Source organism: Peromyscus eremicus, chromosome 6 (genome assembly GCF_949786415.1).
Source record: "Peromyscus eremicus chromosome 6, PerEre_H2_v1, whole genome shotgun sequence".
In the NCBI taxonomy this organism is placed as follows: Eukaryota; Metazoa; Chordata; class Mammalia; order Rodentia; family Cricetidae; genus Peromyscus; species Peromyscus eremicus.
Window position 1 is genome coordinate 38,961,714 of NC_081421.1, and position 15,716 is coordinate 38,977,429.

General features: G+C 37.5%; 1 protein-coding gene across 2 annotated transcripts in view; it reads right to left on the reverse strand.

Moving 5' to 3' along the window:
* Gpr149 (G protein-coupled receptor 149) overlaps positions 1–15,716 on the reverse strand; it is a 65,843-nt gene that overhangs the window by 7,330 nt on the left and 42,797 nt on the right. The window lies entirely within an intron of this gene.

Here is a 15,716-nt window from a genome sequence, read left to right on the forward strand (position 1 = left end):
GGCCTCCACACACACCTGCATGTGTGAGTGTACCCTCACAAGCACACGGATGCAGACACATAGGCATACCCAGAAGCACACACACAAAAAACATTCTGAATGTTGTCTCATAATGTGAGTTGTAAACATGGCTTTCTTTCTTCCTTCTGTATTCTAAGAAGTAGCTCACCTGAAAGCTGAATTCCCTTACATTATGATTTATTATAAGAAAAATGGTCTACCTTATTATTTTGATAAATCAGTTCTAAGGTTTTGTTCTTTGACATTTTACATGTACAAACAAAATGCTGTGTAGTATACAAACATAAAACAAAAAAAGTCATGAGAAAATTGAGTTAACAAACAGATAAAATTGGTATAGACTTGCCTATCTAAAGAGACAGTGAACTATGTCTTCATATGCAAAAATGCTACCACTGATAGCAGTTCATATAAAGCAGATGAGGGACTAATGGCTCAGCAGGTAAAGGCATTAGCCAAGCAGGCCTGGTGACCTGTGTTTGGTCCCTGGAACCAAAGTAGTGGAAGGAAAAAACATAGTCCTCCTTAAGTTATCCTCTGACTTTCATACACAAGCCATGCCGTAAGTGCATGCCACCCAACCTCCAAAATCAGTATATAAAAGTTAAAGAGATAAAGAACACTTGCTGCTCTCGAAGAGGACCCGGGTTTGGTTCCTAGCACGTGGAGGTTCAAAAATTCCTGTAACTGCAGTTCCAGGGGCCCTAACACTTTCTTCTGGCCTTCACAGGCACCAGTGATACATTTGGTATATATGCATACATGCATGAAAACACTCATCCGCAGGAAATAAAAATAAATCTTCAAAAATGTTTAAAGTGAACGAGATTGGGAGCTTTTCTTCATTTGCTCTGACAGGTCCACATACTGCAGATGTCTAAAGCTTCCCCACATGAATGTCACCACCAAATGAACACTTGTTACTGAGTTAGCAGAGGATAGCTCATTCAAACTAGCATTTGAGAATTACATATTGCTAGAGTCTGACTAAATATGAAGACTGATTTTTTTTTCTGAAATAACAGACTAAGTACTCTGTTATTAAAATAATTTTTCCAACATGCCCATTTTAATGGGTAGTCTATATTCAAGAGCTATAGGAGCAAAAGCAGAGATAAGAGCAAAAACCAACCTGAGTAATGTGCAAAGAACCTGGATAGGATTTCTCCAAAAAAAAAAAAAAAAAAAAAAAAAAGATGCACAGGTGACCAGAATATACATGGCAAGATGCTCAACATCACTCATACAGGACCACAAATCAAAACTCCAATGAGATTCCACTTGATACTCATTGGGGGCTACTATGAAAGAACAGAAAGCACATTATTGACGAGGATGCATTAAAAATGGAAACCTATTCTTTGTGTGAAAGTAAAACAATGCAGGTGCCATGGAAAACAGAACAATTTCTCCAAAAGTAAAAAATAACTAGAATTACCACATATTAAGTATATGAATATTGATGAGCAGACATCATTTAAAGATAACTAAGGTGGTATATTTTGCGTATATTTTATAGATATGGTTTAAAATCAAGCTTACCTTGGCAGCATACCTTCCTGCCCATGCCTCCCTTGGGCTAGGTTTACAGGTGTAAGTCAACTTCGAGTTTGCTGTACTTTATTTGTACTCCTTTAAGTAAAATCATAAAAAATCTGACATCATTGATATAATTATTTGTTCTCTTTAGAAAGGATTTGTGTATTGTTTAAGTTAGAAAAAACCGTTCCAAGCTAAAGAAAATTGAATCTTGAACAAAGAACTTTGATATTGAAAGAGATACAAAAGAGGAACCGACAGATTCGATAAAATCACAGGAATTTTCTACCGCTATTGACAGAATAGAGAACAAGAACTAACTGAGTCACGAATATGAGTGAAGAGTAGGCTGGCTGGTCCCCAACAGTAGAGCAAAGATGTTCCCAAACTTAAAGAGCCCACAAACCACAGAGCTGCTCAGTCTCCAAAGCAAGTACAGCAACTCAGGGCTTTCATGGGGAAAGGGCACTTAGCCTAGGGAAAGCAAGGGAAAGAGAGACTCCAGAACCTTCCCAAAGGAGGACTACATCTTCAAAGATGGTGGGAATCTCTGGCATCGATGATTCAGCACTGCTCTAAAGGTCTTAGCTAGGTGGTGATCCAGAGAAACAAATAAGAAGTATAAGCACTAAGCAAGAAGAAATAAGAACAAGCAGCTGATGGGTGCAAGTGTTTCCCACCTAGAAATTCTAGAGAAAAAAAATTAAGAGAGAACTAACGACAGACTCCAGTAAGGTGGATAAATCTAAGTAAAACTAAGAACCTGGTAGCTGTTGCCAATCAAAACATGTTTTTAAAAGCTCCCATTCTAGAGTCTGGAGAAATGACTCAGTGGTTAAGAGCACTTGCTGTTCTTACAGAGGACCCAGGTTTGGTTCCCAACATCTGCATAGTGGCCCACAACTATCTATAACTCCAGTTCCAGGGGACCTGATCTGATGGCATCTTCTGGTCTCCACGGATGGGCACCAGGCATGTACATGGAGCACAGATATACATCAAGCCAAACGTTCAGACATATAAATCCTTTAAAACACCCTTTAAAGTAAAGAAGGTTTGCTGTGAGCTCTGTTGTGAAACCTAATAAGACAACACTGCTATAATAAAAAACAGTAAAGACCAACAGAAGACAAGAAAGGTAATATTTTCTTTGGGGAGGTTGTATTATCAATCCAATCATTTTCTTATATTTATTGATTTATATATCTTTAAAATGAAAATCCAAATGAAATTATCCTTCGTAATGTGAACGTTTCGTACGCTTGTGGGTAAGCAAGACAATAGGGAAACATGCTAGTGTGGTAAATTTCCAAACATTAAAGCTATAGTAATTCATCCTAACGTTCATGGACAGTCAGGAAACCAGGTACAGTATCTGGTGAAGATGCCACTTCAAAATAAGTGGGGTAGCTGGGCCTGGTGACAGATCTGTAATCTCAGCACTCAGAAGTAGAGGAAGGAAGGTCGTGACTATGAGGCCAGTCTGGGTAACAAAGCAAGACCCTGGCTCAAAACAGCTACAGACTAGCAGCAGCAATAACGAAATGTGGGATACTTACATTTTAAAAGCAAAATAGTATGATTTTCCAGTATGTATTTTTGTGTTTTGACGGTGTTGTGTAAGTGGTGGCAGTTGTAAATGCATGGGAAGATCTTCTCAGCATTTTCTTTGATAAAACTAAAATGTATGGGACTTAATTAGACATCAACTGTATTGCATGATCAGAGTAATCTATTGAAATAACCTGGGACTATTCATTTCATAGTCTGTGCTTTCTTTCCATTTTAAAGTTAACGAATTAGCATTTGCCTGGGAATAATGATAGCCCATTACTGCAGTATACTTGGGAGTGTGGGTGGCTGGGAGGTTTTTTTTTTTTTGTTTTGTTTTGTTTTGTTGAATTTAGAAACGAAAAGCATTTCTGAACCTCACAAATACTTCAGGAGAAGAGAGCCTGCCATGTAAACACATTAGCACAAATAATCTTCCGTGATAATTGATTCAAACTTGATGACCTTGGGTATAGTGAATGCCTTTTATTTTTGCACAGTAAGCTGCTAGGTGAATTCGGGGTGAGATTATAATATAAAAAGAGTGTCTCTAGGTGATTATCCTAACAAGGTGAACTTTCTGTTGCTTGTCTGAATTATTCAGCTTAAGCAAGGCATATTTCAGCAGGAAGGCTCAACACTTTACCCAAGGCCACAGTCTCTGAATTGGAGGCTGGAATGTATCGTTACCCCATGAATATTCAAAGTGACTGGCAAATTTAATAATTTTTTTAAAAATCTCATTCTGATGACCTTTCAGTGACTTTTGGCCTTTAACAGTATATACATTGAGGAGTGTAAGTCGAGCAAGACTTAGAGCAGTTGGGAAAGATGGAATAGACAGACCAGGAAGGAAGCAAAAACCAAAGAAAAAAAGAAAATCACGAGGAAATTAAAACCTTTAAAATTTGTTTTTGGAAAATTCAGTCATCATAAAGGTTACAGATTTTCACATATTCAGCTCCTCAAATCCTTTGTCCCATCATGTCCTTTTTGTATAATTAGTGAACCGAAGTATGATGACACACAAGAACTGACCAAAACAAGAAAAAATTAGGAAAAGAAGACCTTTCATAAAAGACTTTTATGTGAAAAAATGTGTGGCAAAGTCTGAACCTCCAGCCTGTGCCTTATGCCATTTCTTTTTCTTTTAATTTGATGTGTGTGTGTGTGTGTGTGTGTGTGTGTGTGTGTGTGTGTAATAGGCAGGTTCATTTGCCTATGTGTGTACATGTGCAGGCCAGAGGTGGGTGGACCTTTCTCAATCACTTTTCCTTTTTTTTTTTTTTTTTTTTTTGAGACAGGATTGAAGCCTCACCATTTTGGCTACATTGGCTGGCCACAGGAATCATGCCTCAGAACACTGGGGATGACAAATGCCATTGTGTACAGCTTTCTATGTGGGTTCTGGGTTTCCACACTCAGGTTTCAGGCTTGCACAGCAAGAATTTTTAACCACTGAGCCATCACCTTATCCAAGGCCTTTTCACTGGTGAAAGTCTAACCATGAAGACTGATGTTCACTATGACAAATACTTACTGATCCTGCTGAGCTCAAGCCACATTTCCTGGTGGGTACTTTCAGCTTCACACTTAATATTTGTGTTAATCTGATAAAATGAAGGCCCTAATTATCTAAAACTTATAGATAATGTAATTGAGCTGTGGGACGTAACACAAGTAAGTGCAAATCACAGTCAAATCCAAGTCCAAGATCACCTATGTCACGCCCTTTCTTCTCAGCTTCTGCTGCTCCAAGGCATAGTGGGACATGTGACTGCCTATTTCCTTGTAGCCCTGAGGTAAACTAAGCTAATATTTCACTCTCCTAATTTGGACATAATCTACAGTGTTCTAGGGGAACATAGAGGGAAAAAGGATTTCTTCATGTTAGGAACTAACAGAGTATTTAGAGAAGCAACTTTAACACAAAGGTTTTTAAATGGGGCTTACAGGGATTAATTATTTAATAGGGATAAAACAGGAGAATGTGTTCTAGGGGTGTAACAAACAGTGAGAGCACAGGGTCGTGAGCAGGAGAAACTGAGCTGACAGAGGTTACATTCAGGGCTGATAGCCCTGAACACCAAGGTGAGCTTTTTAGTTTTGTGCCCTATAGGCAAGAAGGAAATTCTGATTTTATTTCTACCACTATGAAGGAGAAGAGAATGAAGATATGGAGAATATCTACTGTGCAGACACAGTACCTGGCTCCTTATGGGTGAAATTTAATTTAGGATAACCATGAAGATAGTGAAATAACTAACATCAAGATCTGAGGAGCTCAATCAACTTGCCCAGGTGACATAGGAAGGTGGGATTGCTCTCTTAACTCGGTTCAGATTCCAGATCCTCTCCACTTTGCTACTTAGGTCTAGGAAGATACCCAAGAAGCCTGTGGAAGGTGGATCGAAAGAAGGTGAGTGAGGTGCCAGGGAAAGCAAACAGGAGTTGTTTTTAAATCGTATGTGCAAGGGAAAGAGGACCTGAACTTGAGTGCTCTTGCAGGAAGTGGCAGACAAGGGACTGAGGGATAGAGAGACACTTCCAAGTCAAAACTTGCAGTTCTGTGGATGCTTGTACTGAAGTTCTGCTGCCCAGTCATACACACCTGACTTCGAACCCAGTGGAGTCGCAATCTCTGTAATCTTTACTTCTCTGCCCGTTAGACTTGCCATTTGAAAACACAAACATTACACAAATTAGTTCACAGGAAGTGATGGGTAGGATGCTTCACATATAGGAAGTGCCTCCTGTATACTGGCCATTGAGGGACATGGAGAGAGTAGAGTCCAAGATGTTTTGGAGGTTCCTATCCTCTGTGTCCCTTATCAAGACTTGAGCAATGGAGCTTAGGAAGATGTAGTTTAATGGTTCTTCTACATTTTATCTCCATATGAGACTATTCCTTCATAGTATTCTGTGTGGAGGAACTAAATAAACCAGTTAGAAAGCCAGAGAGTGACTAGTGGATTAAAAGTAATTTTATGCAATGTCTTTTTGAAATATCAGCTATAATGGGATGAATAGATAGAAACAGATGAATAAAAAAATACACACCATGCAAAAATAAAGAAAAATAAGAGTGGCTGTATTAATAGTGAAAAGTATATGCTTTGGGGCTAGAGAGGTGGTTTCATGGTTAAGAGTGCTTAATGCTTTTGTAGAGGACCTACATTCAGTTCCCAGCATCTATGTGGTCGCTTACAACTCTCAGTAACTCTAGTTCTGGGATTTCTAATGTCCTCTTTTGGCCTCCAAAGCTCTTGTACTCATGTGATACACATACACACATGTAGAAACAGACATATACCTATAAATAATGAATCTTTAAGAGAAAAGCAAGTATAGACTTTGGAGTGAAGAAAACTTCCAGTGACAGGAAAGAGTATTCCATGGTGACAAAAGAATCAATCCACCAAGAAGACATAGCAGTCCCAAAATGTACACAGCAAACCACAGAGCAGTGCAATGTGTGAAGCAAGACTGATAACACAGAAAGAAAAAGTTCTCCATACAACTGGAGATGCCAACACTGTATCAGCAACTGAGAACTAAGCTGGAAATCATCAAGAATAAGAAAGCACATCATCAATCAATGGAATCTAATCAATCTGTAGAAGATTTAAAGAAAGTTCAATAGCAGAATACATATTTTCTTCAAATGTTAGTGCGTTTAGTATGAAAATAATATCTAGGTCATAGAACAATATAGTGATAAGTTTTTTATGAAAATATTTTTTGAATTCCCCCCCAGACAACTTTTGGTAGACCTCCCAGCAAAATTGATAATACTCCTTAAGATCTTTTAAGACTATGTACTTAACTGGCTCTCCTATTGTGTGCTCAGCCTGTTTAAATTTAACCTACCTTTAAGAGAACAATGTAGCCAACATGACTTGGATTTCCCATACAATCAAGCTTTTAAACCTAAGATAAATGCATAGCTTTTATCTTAAATTATGTACTCCTCTTTGACCCTGACCCAGAATAATATATGTATGTGCTACGGTAATTATTAGCTGAAACAGCCAACAGGTTGAAGCAATTTTAAAGCAAATACCCACCATAAGTGTTACAAACAACATAGATATAGCTTAATAACATCTGCTTGCAGGGTTGTTTGCTATTCTGAGTCAGATGAGGTTGTAGGGTCCAGAAATGGTGAAGGAGAACCCAGACTCAAATAGTACATAAAAGCAAAGAGTGTTTATTAATATTCCGCCATGCATACGGGGTCAACACCTGTACAAAATGGCGATGCCCTTGAGAGGAGTATGCAGGCTCCTTTTAAGCACAGCTAGAGGAATTTCAGGCATGGTTAGGTCATCTCAAACATAATTGGTTAAGGAAGCAGCAGTTACGTTAGTATACTTTTAATTGGCTGAGTTTTTATCTTTGGACATGCTTGAGTAAGTTTCAAGGGGGTTGCAGGAACTGTCCTGAAGACATTGTAGGGCTGACTCAGGCCTTGTTCATGCCCTCCCCTTCGTCCCTGAATGTAATTTGTTGATAAATGGCCCTTTGTTGGGAGAGACACCTGTTTGTCCCTCTCAGAGAACTGAAACCTAAATTCAGTTGTAAAAGTGGGAAAGTTTAAACCCTTCAGGATTAGTAAAGTTTCTTCCATTGTAAAACTCTACTAAGGATTTCTGTAAAGAATTCCTCATCCCTTTCCAATGCTATGTTTTCTGTGTTATTAAATAAAAACAGAGCAAAGTCCTTCTCATGGGCAGACACAGGGATAGGCACAGATTCAGACATGCAGAGACAGGCACAAGGACAGAACAGAATTACACAACAGAGAGCTCACAGGTAGCTCAGTAACCATGGACTGTAGACCGATCAGGGCATAGGCAGATTAGAGAAACTGAAACATGGGCACACTCTTGGTCAAACTAATCCAAGAGGAAGTGGCTTTGTTTTCATTTCTTAATGGGATATGGATGCATTTTAGTACTTTCTGAGATTATCTTTAATTTGTTACGTGACTCAAAAGAAACTGAAATACATTAAAAAGAATAAAATTATACAGAATATTGTTCTCTCTGTGGAATCAGGGTAACCAGAATACAATAAGAACATTTCCAAACTCTTAAAAACTAAGTAAACGCTATGAGATGGTCCATGACTCAAAGAAGAATGTTGAGGGAAATAAAAGCACATTGAGCTGAATTAAAATAAATCAGCATATCAGAATCTGTGCTAAAGCTGCACTGGGAGGAATTAAAAGCACTAAATCCATGTATTAGAATACAGAAGCAATCTTGAGTCTAAGCTTTTACCAAGATTTATGTTAGGAAAGCAAAAACAAAACACGTCAAAGCAGCAATGAAGGAGAAAATAAGATAACAGAAATCATGTAAATGAAAGCAATAGAGAAAAACCAATTCAAGAATGTTGGTTTTTAACAGACCAATAACATTGACAAACTCTAGGAGCACTGACAAAGGAAAGGGAGAAAATACAGATGACCTGCATCAGAAAGGAAGAGGCGATGACCACGGATGCTGGGAAGATGATGAGCCATGATACACAAATCACACAGTTGAATTCAACAACTTAAATGAAACGTACTGACTCCCTGAAAGCACGAAAATTACCACAGTGCATCTAAAATCAAACAGGGATTGTAATTCACTGAAACTACCAAAGCATTTGAAACCATAATTTGAAAATACCAAAGTAGAAATAGCCTAAGGCCTAGATAATTTCACTGGAGAAATCTACCAGCTTAGAGTTGAACTAATAAAAATCCACTTTCTTGAAGGAACTAAAGAGTAAGGGAACACTTTATTTCAAGGACTTGATTTTCTCTAATACCCAAATTATGTTGCTAGTATCAGAAAACCTTAAAGATTGATAGCACTCATAAATACAGATACAAATATCTTGAACAAATATTCATAAGTAGAATTCAGCCATCAATAAAATAATTACACATTATGTCCAAGTGACATTTCCTACAGAAATGTCAGGTTGGTTTAGAACTCAAAAACTGATTAATGTGATCCACCACAGCTAAGACAGAAAAATTCTGTGATTGTGCTGGCTAGTTTTATTTCAAATTGACACAAACTAAAGTCATCTGAGAAGAGGGAGCCTCAACCTAGAAAATTCCTTCATAAGATCAGGATAGGGGAGTGCTTAGCCCATTGTGGGTGGTGCCACCCCTGGGCACGGTCATGGGTTCTATAAGAAAGTAGGCGGAGCAAGCCACAAGGAGCAAGCTGGTAAGTAGTACCTCTCCATGGCCTCTGCATCAGCTCCTGCCTCCAGGTTCCAGCCCTCCTTGAGTTCCTGTCCTGACTTCCTTCAGTGATATACTACCATGTGAAAGTGTAAGTCAAATCAACCCTTTTCTCCACAACTTGACTTTTGGTCATGATGTTTCATTGCAACTATAGAAACCCTAACTAAAACAATGATCATACTAACTGATGCAGAAAAAAAAATCAGGTTTCAAAATCAAATATTCATTTATGATTAAACAATATGAAAGGAGGGATGAAAGAAACTCTCCTCACTTTGGTAGAGTACCAATCAGAGCTGTGTAGCTCACTGCATTCAATAGAGAAAGGCACTCTTCTTCCAAGAGCTGGAGCAAGGTAAGGACAAAGGTGCTTACTGTTCTGTTCAGCACAATTTTAGCACAGCTTAAAGTGAAGAAAGAGAAACAAAAATGATATGATCAGAAAGGAAGACATAAAACTGTAGCTATTTGTAGGTAACATGATTAATTCATAGAGAAAATCCCTGGGCATCATAAAAAACTCAAGACTAAATATAGATCTAAATAAGATTATAAACTAGAAGGTAAATGTGCAAAATCATTGGTGTTTTTTTTCATATTGACAATGGATATGTGCCCCCCCAAAAAAAAAACTGAAAATACACTAGCATGTACAATTGCTCATAGTTAAATATTAAGATATAAATCTTATATATACATATTTCTAAATGGATAATGGATAAGAAACTCAAAGAAATCAAATATCTTTGTATCTTAGTGGTCATCAGGCACACATGTAGTACACATACATATATACATACAGATAAAACATGTGTAAATAAAATAAATAAATCATTTTTTTTTAAAAAAAGAAATACTTGGACTGGAGAGATGGCTCAGAGGTTAAGAGCACTGGGTGTTCTTCCAGAGGTCCTGAGTTCAATTCCCCGCAACCACATGATGACTCACAATTATCTATAATGAGATCTGGTGCCCTGTTCTGGCCTGCAAGTATACATGCAGACAGAACATTGTATATGTAATAAATAAATAAATCTTAAAAAAAACACTTATTGAGCACTACATAGCAGTAAAAGACCACATGGAATCCTACATATATGGGACTATATAAGCATGTGTATATTTATTACATACTTGTTCTTATATGATAGCATATATAGCTAATTTGTAATTCCCTTTTTCTGATAATAAAACAATATATTACTTATTTTAATTTAAATAATTTTAATTTAAAAACAAAATATGCTTATTCACCAACAATGATGCAATTTAGAAGTATAACATATAGTAAAAAAACAAGTTTTCAAATTCCTGAAATGCTGCTCTTTGAGATTCATAGACAATGCATCAGATGGTTAAAAGTATGTTTAAAATATCATAATTTTGAAGACTCTAAGAATACATGAGAATCCTGATTTATTATTCTTGACTCTTAAAGAGTAACATTAAATAATAATTTGAGGACTAGGAATATGCAGCAAGCATTGCTTTGTTAAAGACATTAAGGATGACTTCTACTTCCACCTGACACCCTTTTCTGGCTTCTGAGGACACACCCACATACTAGAAAAATGCCTTTGATAATAGAGAACACTATTATCTCTATTCTTCAGATGAGAAAACCAGGACATCTTTTCAGACAGCAAGTGGGAGAATCAGGATTAAAATCTGACAGATGGCTCTGGGGAAAGAAACCATACAATACGACTCATTATCTTATATTTTAATTGAGCATCTATTTCCATGCCTGAAGCCATAAAATAACTACACATTTGTCCACCTGCCATAATCTACACACAGATCAATCTGTAGTTCTTTCTGGGTGTGTCATTTTAGTTCACTCTTTTTTTCTTTTCTTAGTACTTCCCTGTATTGCTTGAATTTTAAAAAATAATGAAGATGCACTATTGTTATGCAAAAAAATAAAGTCATTATTCTCAAGACAAAACTAAATGCAAATCATTTTGCTTTTGAACAAAAGATGAAATGTAAAATTCAGCTCTTGAGTCAAAGCGCATGAAAAGCCCCTTTCCTCTCACTCCTGAACTGTTTTTTTTTTGTCTCCCACTACTTGCATAGCTGTGGACTGTGTGATACATGGAAATAGTTTTCTAAAACTAAAACTGATTTAGAAGACAAAGTCTGCAGAATCTTCCCAACTGGGCAAATATTGGAACAATCAAAACTTATAACAAAGATTCTTTAGAAAAATTTAATGAAAAATGTACTGACATTATCAGATCTCATAAAAGGTGTATATTAATGATGAAGTTATCCATAAAACATCATCCACATGCTCAGTCTTTATAACTTAAGCACTGACTTCTTTGAGCTTTGCAACAGTGAAATACTCCAACTGCAGTAGTTGCTCCCTATCCACGGATCTTCACTGGATGTTTGATCCCACAGATAGTGCTGAGTCTGAAATGCCATGCTTTCCCCCTACAGATAGATATGCAAATTGAATGCCTTCTATCTTAAGCACTTACTGATCACGGCCATAATGTTTGTAGCTGGAGACATGAGAGTAAAATTGGCGTGAATGTCCTCTTTTTTTTCCTTCCTAATTTCACAGACAGGAAATTTATTCTTCCCATAGATCTTTAGCAGTCTCAATATCCGCCCCCCCCAAAACAAACACTTTTCTTTATTCAATTGAAAACATTCTTCTTTTCGTTAACATCACTACTTTTGTATTTGGGTTATCATTCAGTAAAGAAAGGATTACTTGAACACAAGGACTGTTAAATCACAACAGAAGACCTGATAACAGAGAGGGCTACAAAGTAACTAACCATATATAAAAGAATGTATAGAAAGATGATTAACAGCCTGGGAAGGACAGACGAAATTTCATCACTTACTCAAAAACGATTTTTTTCTTTTTAAATTTTCATTATTTTGAACTTTTTCATTTAATGTTTTTAGACTGTACTTGACTACTAGTAACTGGAACTCTGGAAATCAAATCATTACTTGCCTCATGGTTACAACAAACAATCTGACAAAACAGCTTAAGGAAAAAAGGGCTAGCCTTCGCTCACAGTTCAAGGTTACAGTCCATCACTGCAGACTGAGGCAACTCACACATCCTCAGGCAGAAAGCTAGGAGCAAAGGATGCTAGTGTTCATCTTCCTTTCTCATTTTTATTCAGTCCAGGACTCCAGGGAATTCCTAACCTTGCCACTCACAGTTAAAGTGAGTTTTCCCACTTCCTTGAATGGTATGTAGGTAATCCTTTACAGACTGTAACAGTTTGAATGAGAAATGACTGCATAATCTCAGGCATTTGAGTTTTCAGTCCCCAATTAATGATGCTTGGGAGGTTTAGGAGGTATGGCTTAGGATGAGGTGATTTTGAGAATAAAAGATTCGTGCCGGTTATCGTTTGCTTTGTGCTTTTTGCTTGTGATTTGAAGACGTGAGCTCTCAGCTCCCTGCTCCTGCTGCCAGGCCTTCACTCCGCCATCATGGACTATTATCTCTCTGGAAAGGTCAGCCCAAATAAACTCTTTCTTCTATAAGTTGCTTTGATTGTGGAGTTTTATCATAGCAAATGAAAAGTAACCAATACACAGATATACTCAAAGACTAATGTAATCTAGATACCCTTTCACAGGGATGGCTAAAAGCTTGTCTCCTAAGGGGTTCTAAGCCCTGTTAACAATCAATATTAACCTTTACAGAGGATCACTCTATTGGCTTATTTCTGAGAAGAGAATTGCATACACACTCCTTATAATGACAGGAATAGAAAATTGTTCTTGTTCCTTTACTAAATCTAGGACTTCTGGGTAAAGGGCAGACTAGAAGCCTCACCACTGAAACTCAATGAAAGAAAACAGTCAATACATTTTTATCCTCCAATAGACAGGGTGTGTACATGAAGTACAAGCCAGGAGTGATGTCTGCGGGAAAGGAGAGCTAAGAATGAGAGTACAGCTATAAACCCTCTCAAATTGGCACCATTTGACTGAATTAAGCTTTCTAGGGGACAGCAGTAATAATCGTAAGGGAAGTACTGTTCCTCATATATGCTCGCCATGCCGGACTAGAATAGGCCACATGGAGGGCCAAGATCTTGGTGAACTACAAGAAAAGGGATTTACAACCTTCCCTTTCCAAATGCCAGAGCAAGATGGAACACTGAAGCTGCAGAGATTAGTGGCCCTTCCCACCACTACAACACTTGGAGCATGGTAGAACCAGAGGTATCTAAGACCTTCCCCTTTCAACTCTATGCAGTTCTATAAACAGTTCATTCCATGAGTATGTCTCATAGTGGTTTTATATTTGTCTGCATATTTCTCAGCTACATCTTAGGGTTGCTGTATATGTTTCTCCACTAAATCTGCTACAAGGAACTCTTTCCCATACCTCTCACCCATATCTCAAATAATCTGCTCTTATTTTTTAATTTTATTTATTTATTTATTTATTTATTTATTTATTTATTTATTTATTTTTTATTATGTATAAAGTGTTCTGTCTGCATGTATGCCTGCAGGCCAGAAGAGGGCACCAGATCTCATTACAGATGGTTGTGAGCCACCATGTGGTTGCTGGGAATTGAACTCAGGACCTCTAGAAGAGCAGCCAGTGCTCTTAACCTCTGAGCCATCTCTCCAGCCCCTGCTTTTATTCTTATGCCTTTCCCTCTTCCTCTCATCTTTATCTCTCTTCTTGGTACCTTTTAATTATAATTTTTACAGCCTTTACAATCTCTAAGGTTTGTGTTTCCTAATGATATCCTAACTTTCCCCCTTTAGCTACTTAACTCACCTTGAGTTTATTACTTTTAATCTAGTATTTATTCCTATCCTCATACACTTCCTTCCCAGTCATAATCTTATTAACTGAAACTCCAATATATTTCATACTATCTGTGGTTGCTTATTTTCCATCAGTTTTTCTTTTTAAGTCAGAAGGGCCACTGTTTTTATTAGCATGGCATTTGTATAGTGGCAATATGAAGAAGCTATGGTAGTTCTCACAATTAACATTATACTCAGAAAATAATATAGGGTCTGCACCAGGCATCCTGAGCTCATGGACTAAGGAAATAGTTTCTGAATTATGCACCTCAACTCTATAACATGCAAATACCATCTACAATTGCAAACACTTCAACTAAAAGACTACAACTGATAAGAAAAAAATCCCAAGCAACAAAATTACCCAAGATGTATAAACTTCAAAGCAGTAACATAAGAAATATGAAAAATAAAGAAAACATAACTCCTCTAAACTTACTAATTAAATAATTAATCTAAAAAATACTAATCCCACAGTAATAGAATCTAGTGGGAGAGTTAGATAAAATCCCAGATAGAGAACTCAGAAGCATGACTCTGAGTATGTTCAAAGAAATCAAAGGTAATAATGTCCCTTACCAAGAACATAAACAGCCAAAAGAAATAAGGCAATGCAGGATATGAAAGAGGAATGCAACAAAGAGACAGAAATACTGAAGAAAAACCAATTTCAAATGATGGAAGTGAAAAAGATAATAGGCCAAATAAAGAGCATTCACTAACAGAAAGTCTCACCAATAAAATGAATCAAGGAGAGACAGAATATCTGAGCTTGAAGACCAGGTAAAGAAACCCAAACAATCACACAAAGACAAAGATAAAATAAAGGTACTAAAGGGAATTCCATAATATATGTGACACACTGAAAACACCAAATTTCCTTATCAAGGTAAAGGCATAGAAAAAAAAGAATCCCTTATGTTCTAATCCCCCATCCCCTACCCTCTATTACCCACCCCTCATGCCCAGTTTACTTATGGAGATATCATCTATTTCCCCTTCCCAGGGTGATCCATTTTTCTGTCTTTGGGTCCTCCTTGTTAGCTAGCTTCTGTAGAGCTGTATGTTGTAGTCTGGTTATCATTTGCTTTACATCTAGTATCCACTTATGAGTGAGTACATACCATGTTTGTCCTTCTGAGTCTGGGTTACCTCACTCAGGATGATTTTTTTCTAGTTCCATCCATTTGCCTGCAAATTTCATGATGTCATTGTTTTTAACTGCTGAGTAGTACTCTATTGTGTATATGTACCCTGTCATCATAGAGCCTTTCTCCAGTAACTGATGGAAGTAGAAGCAGAGATCTACAGTCAGGCAATGGGCTGAGCTCCAGGAGTCCAGTCAAAGAGAGAGAAGAGGGACTCTGTGAGCAAGGGGCATCAAGATCATGATGGGGAAACCTACAGAGACAACCAAACCAAACTAGCGGGAACTCATGAAATTTAGATCAATAGCTATGGAGCCTCCATGGGACTGGATTAGGCCCTCTGCATAGCGAGACAGTTGTGTAGCATGATCTGCTTGGGTGGGGGGGCT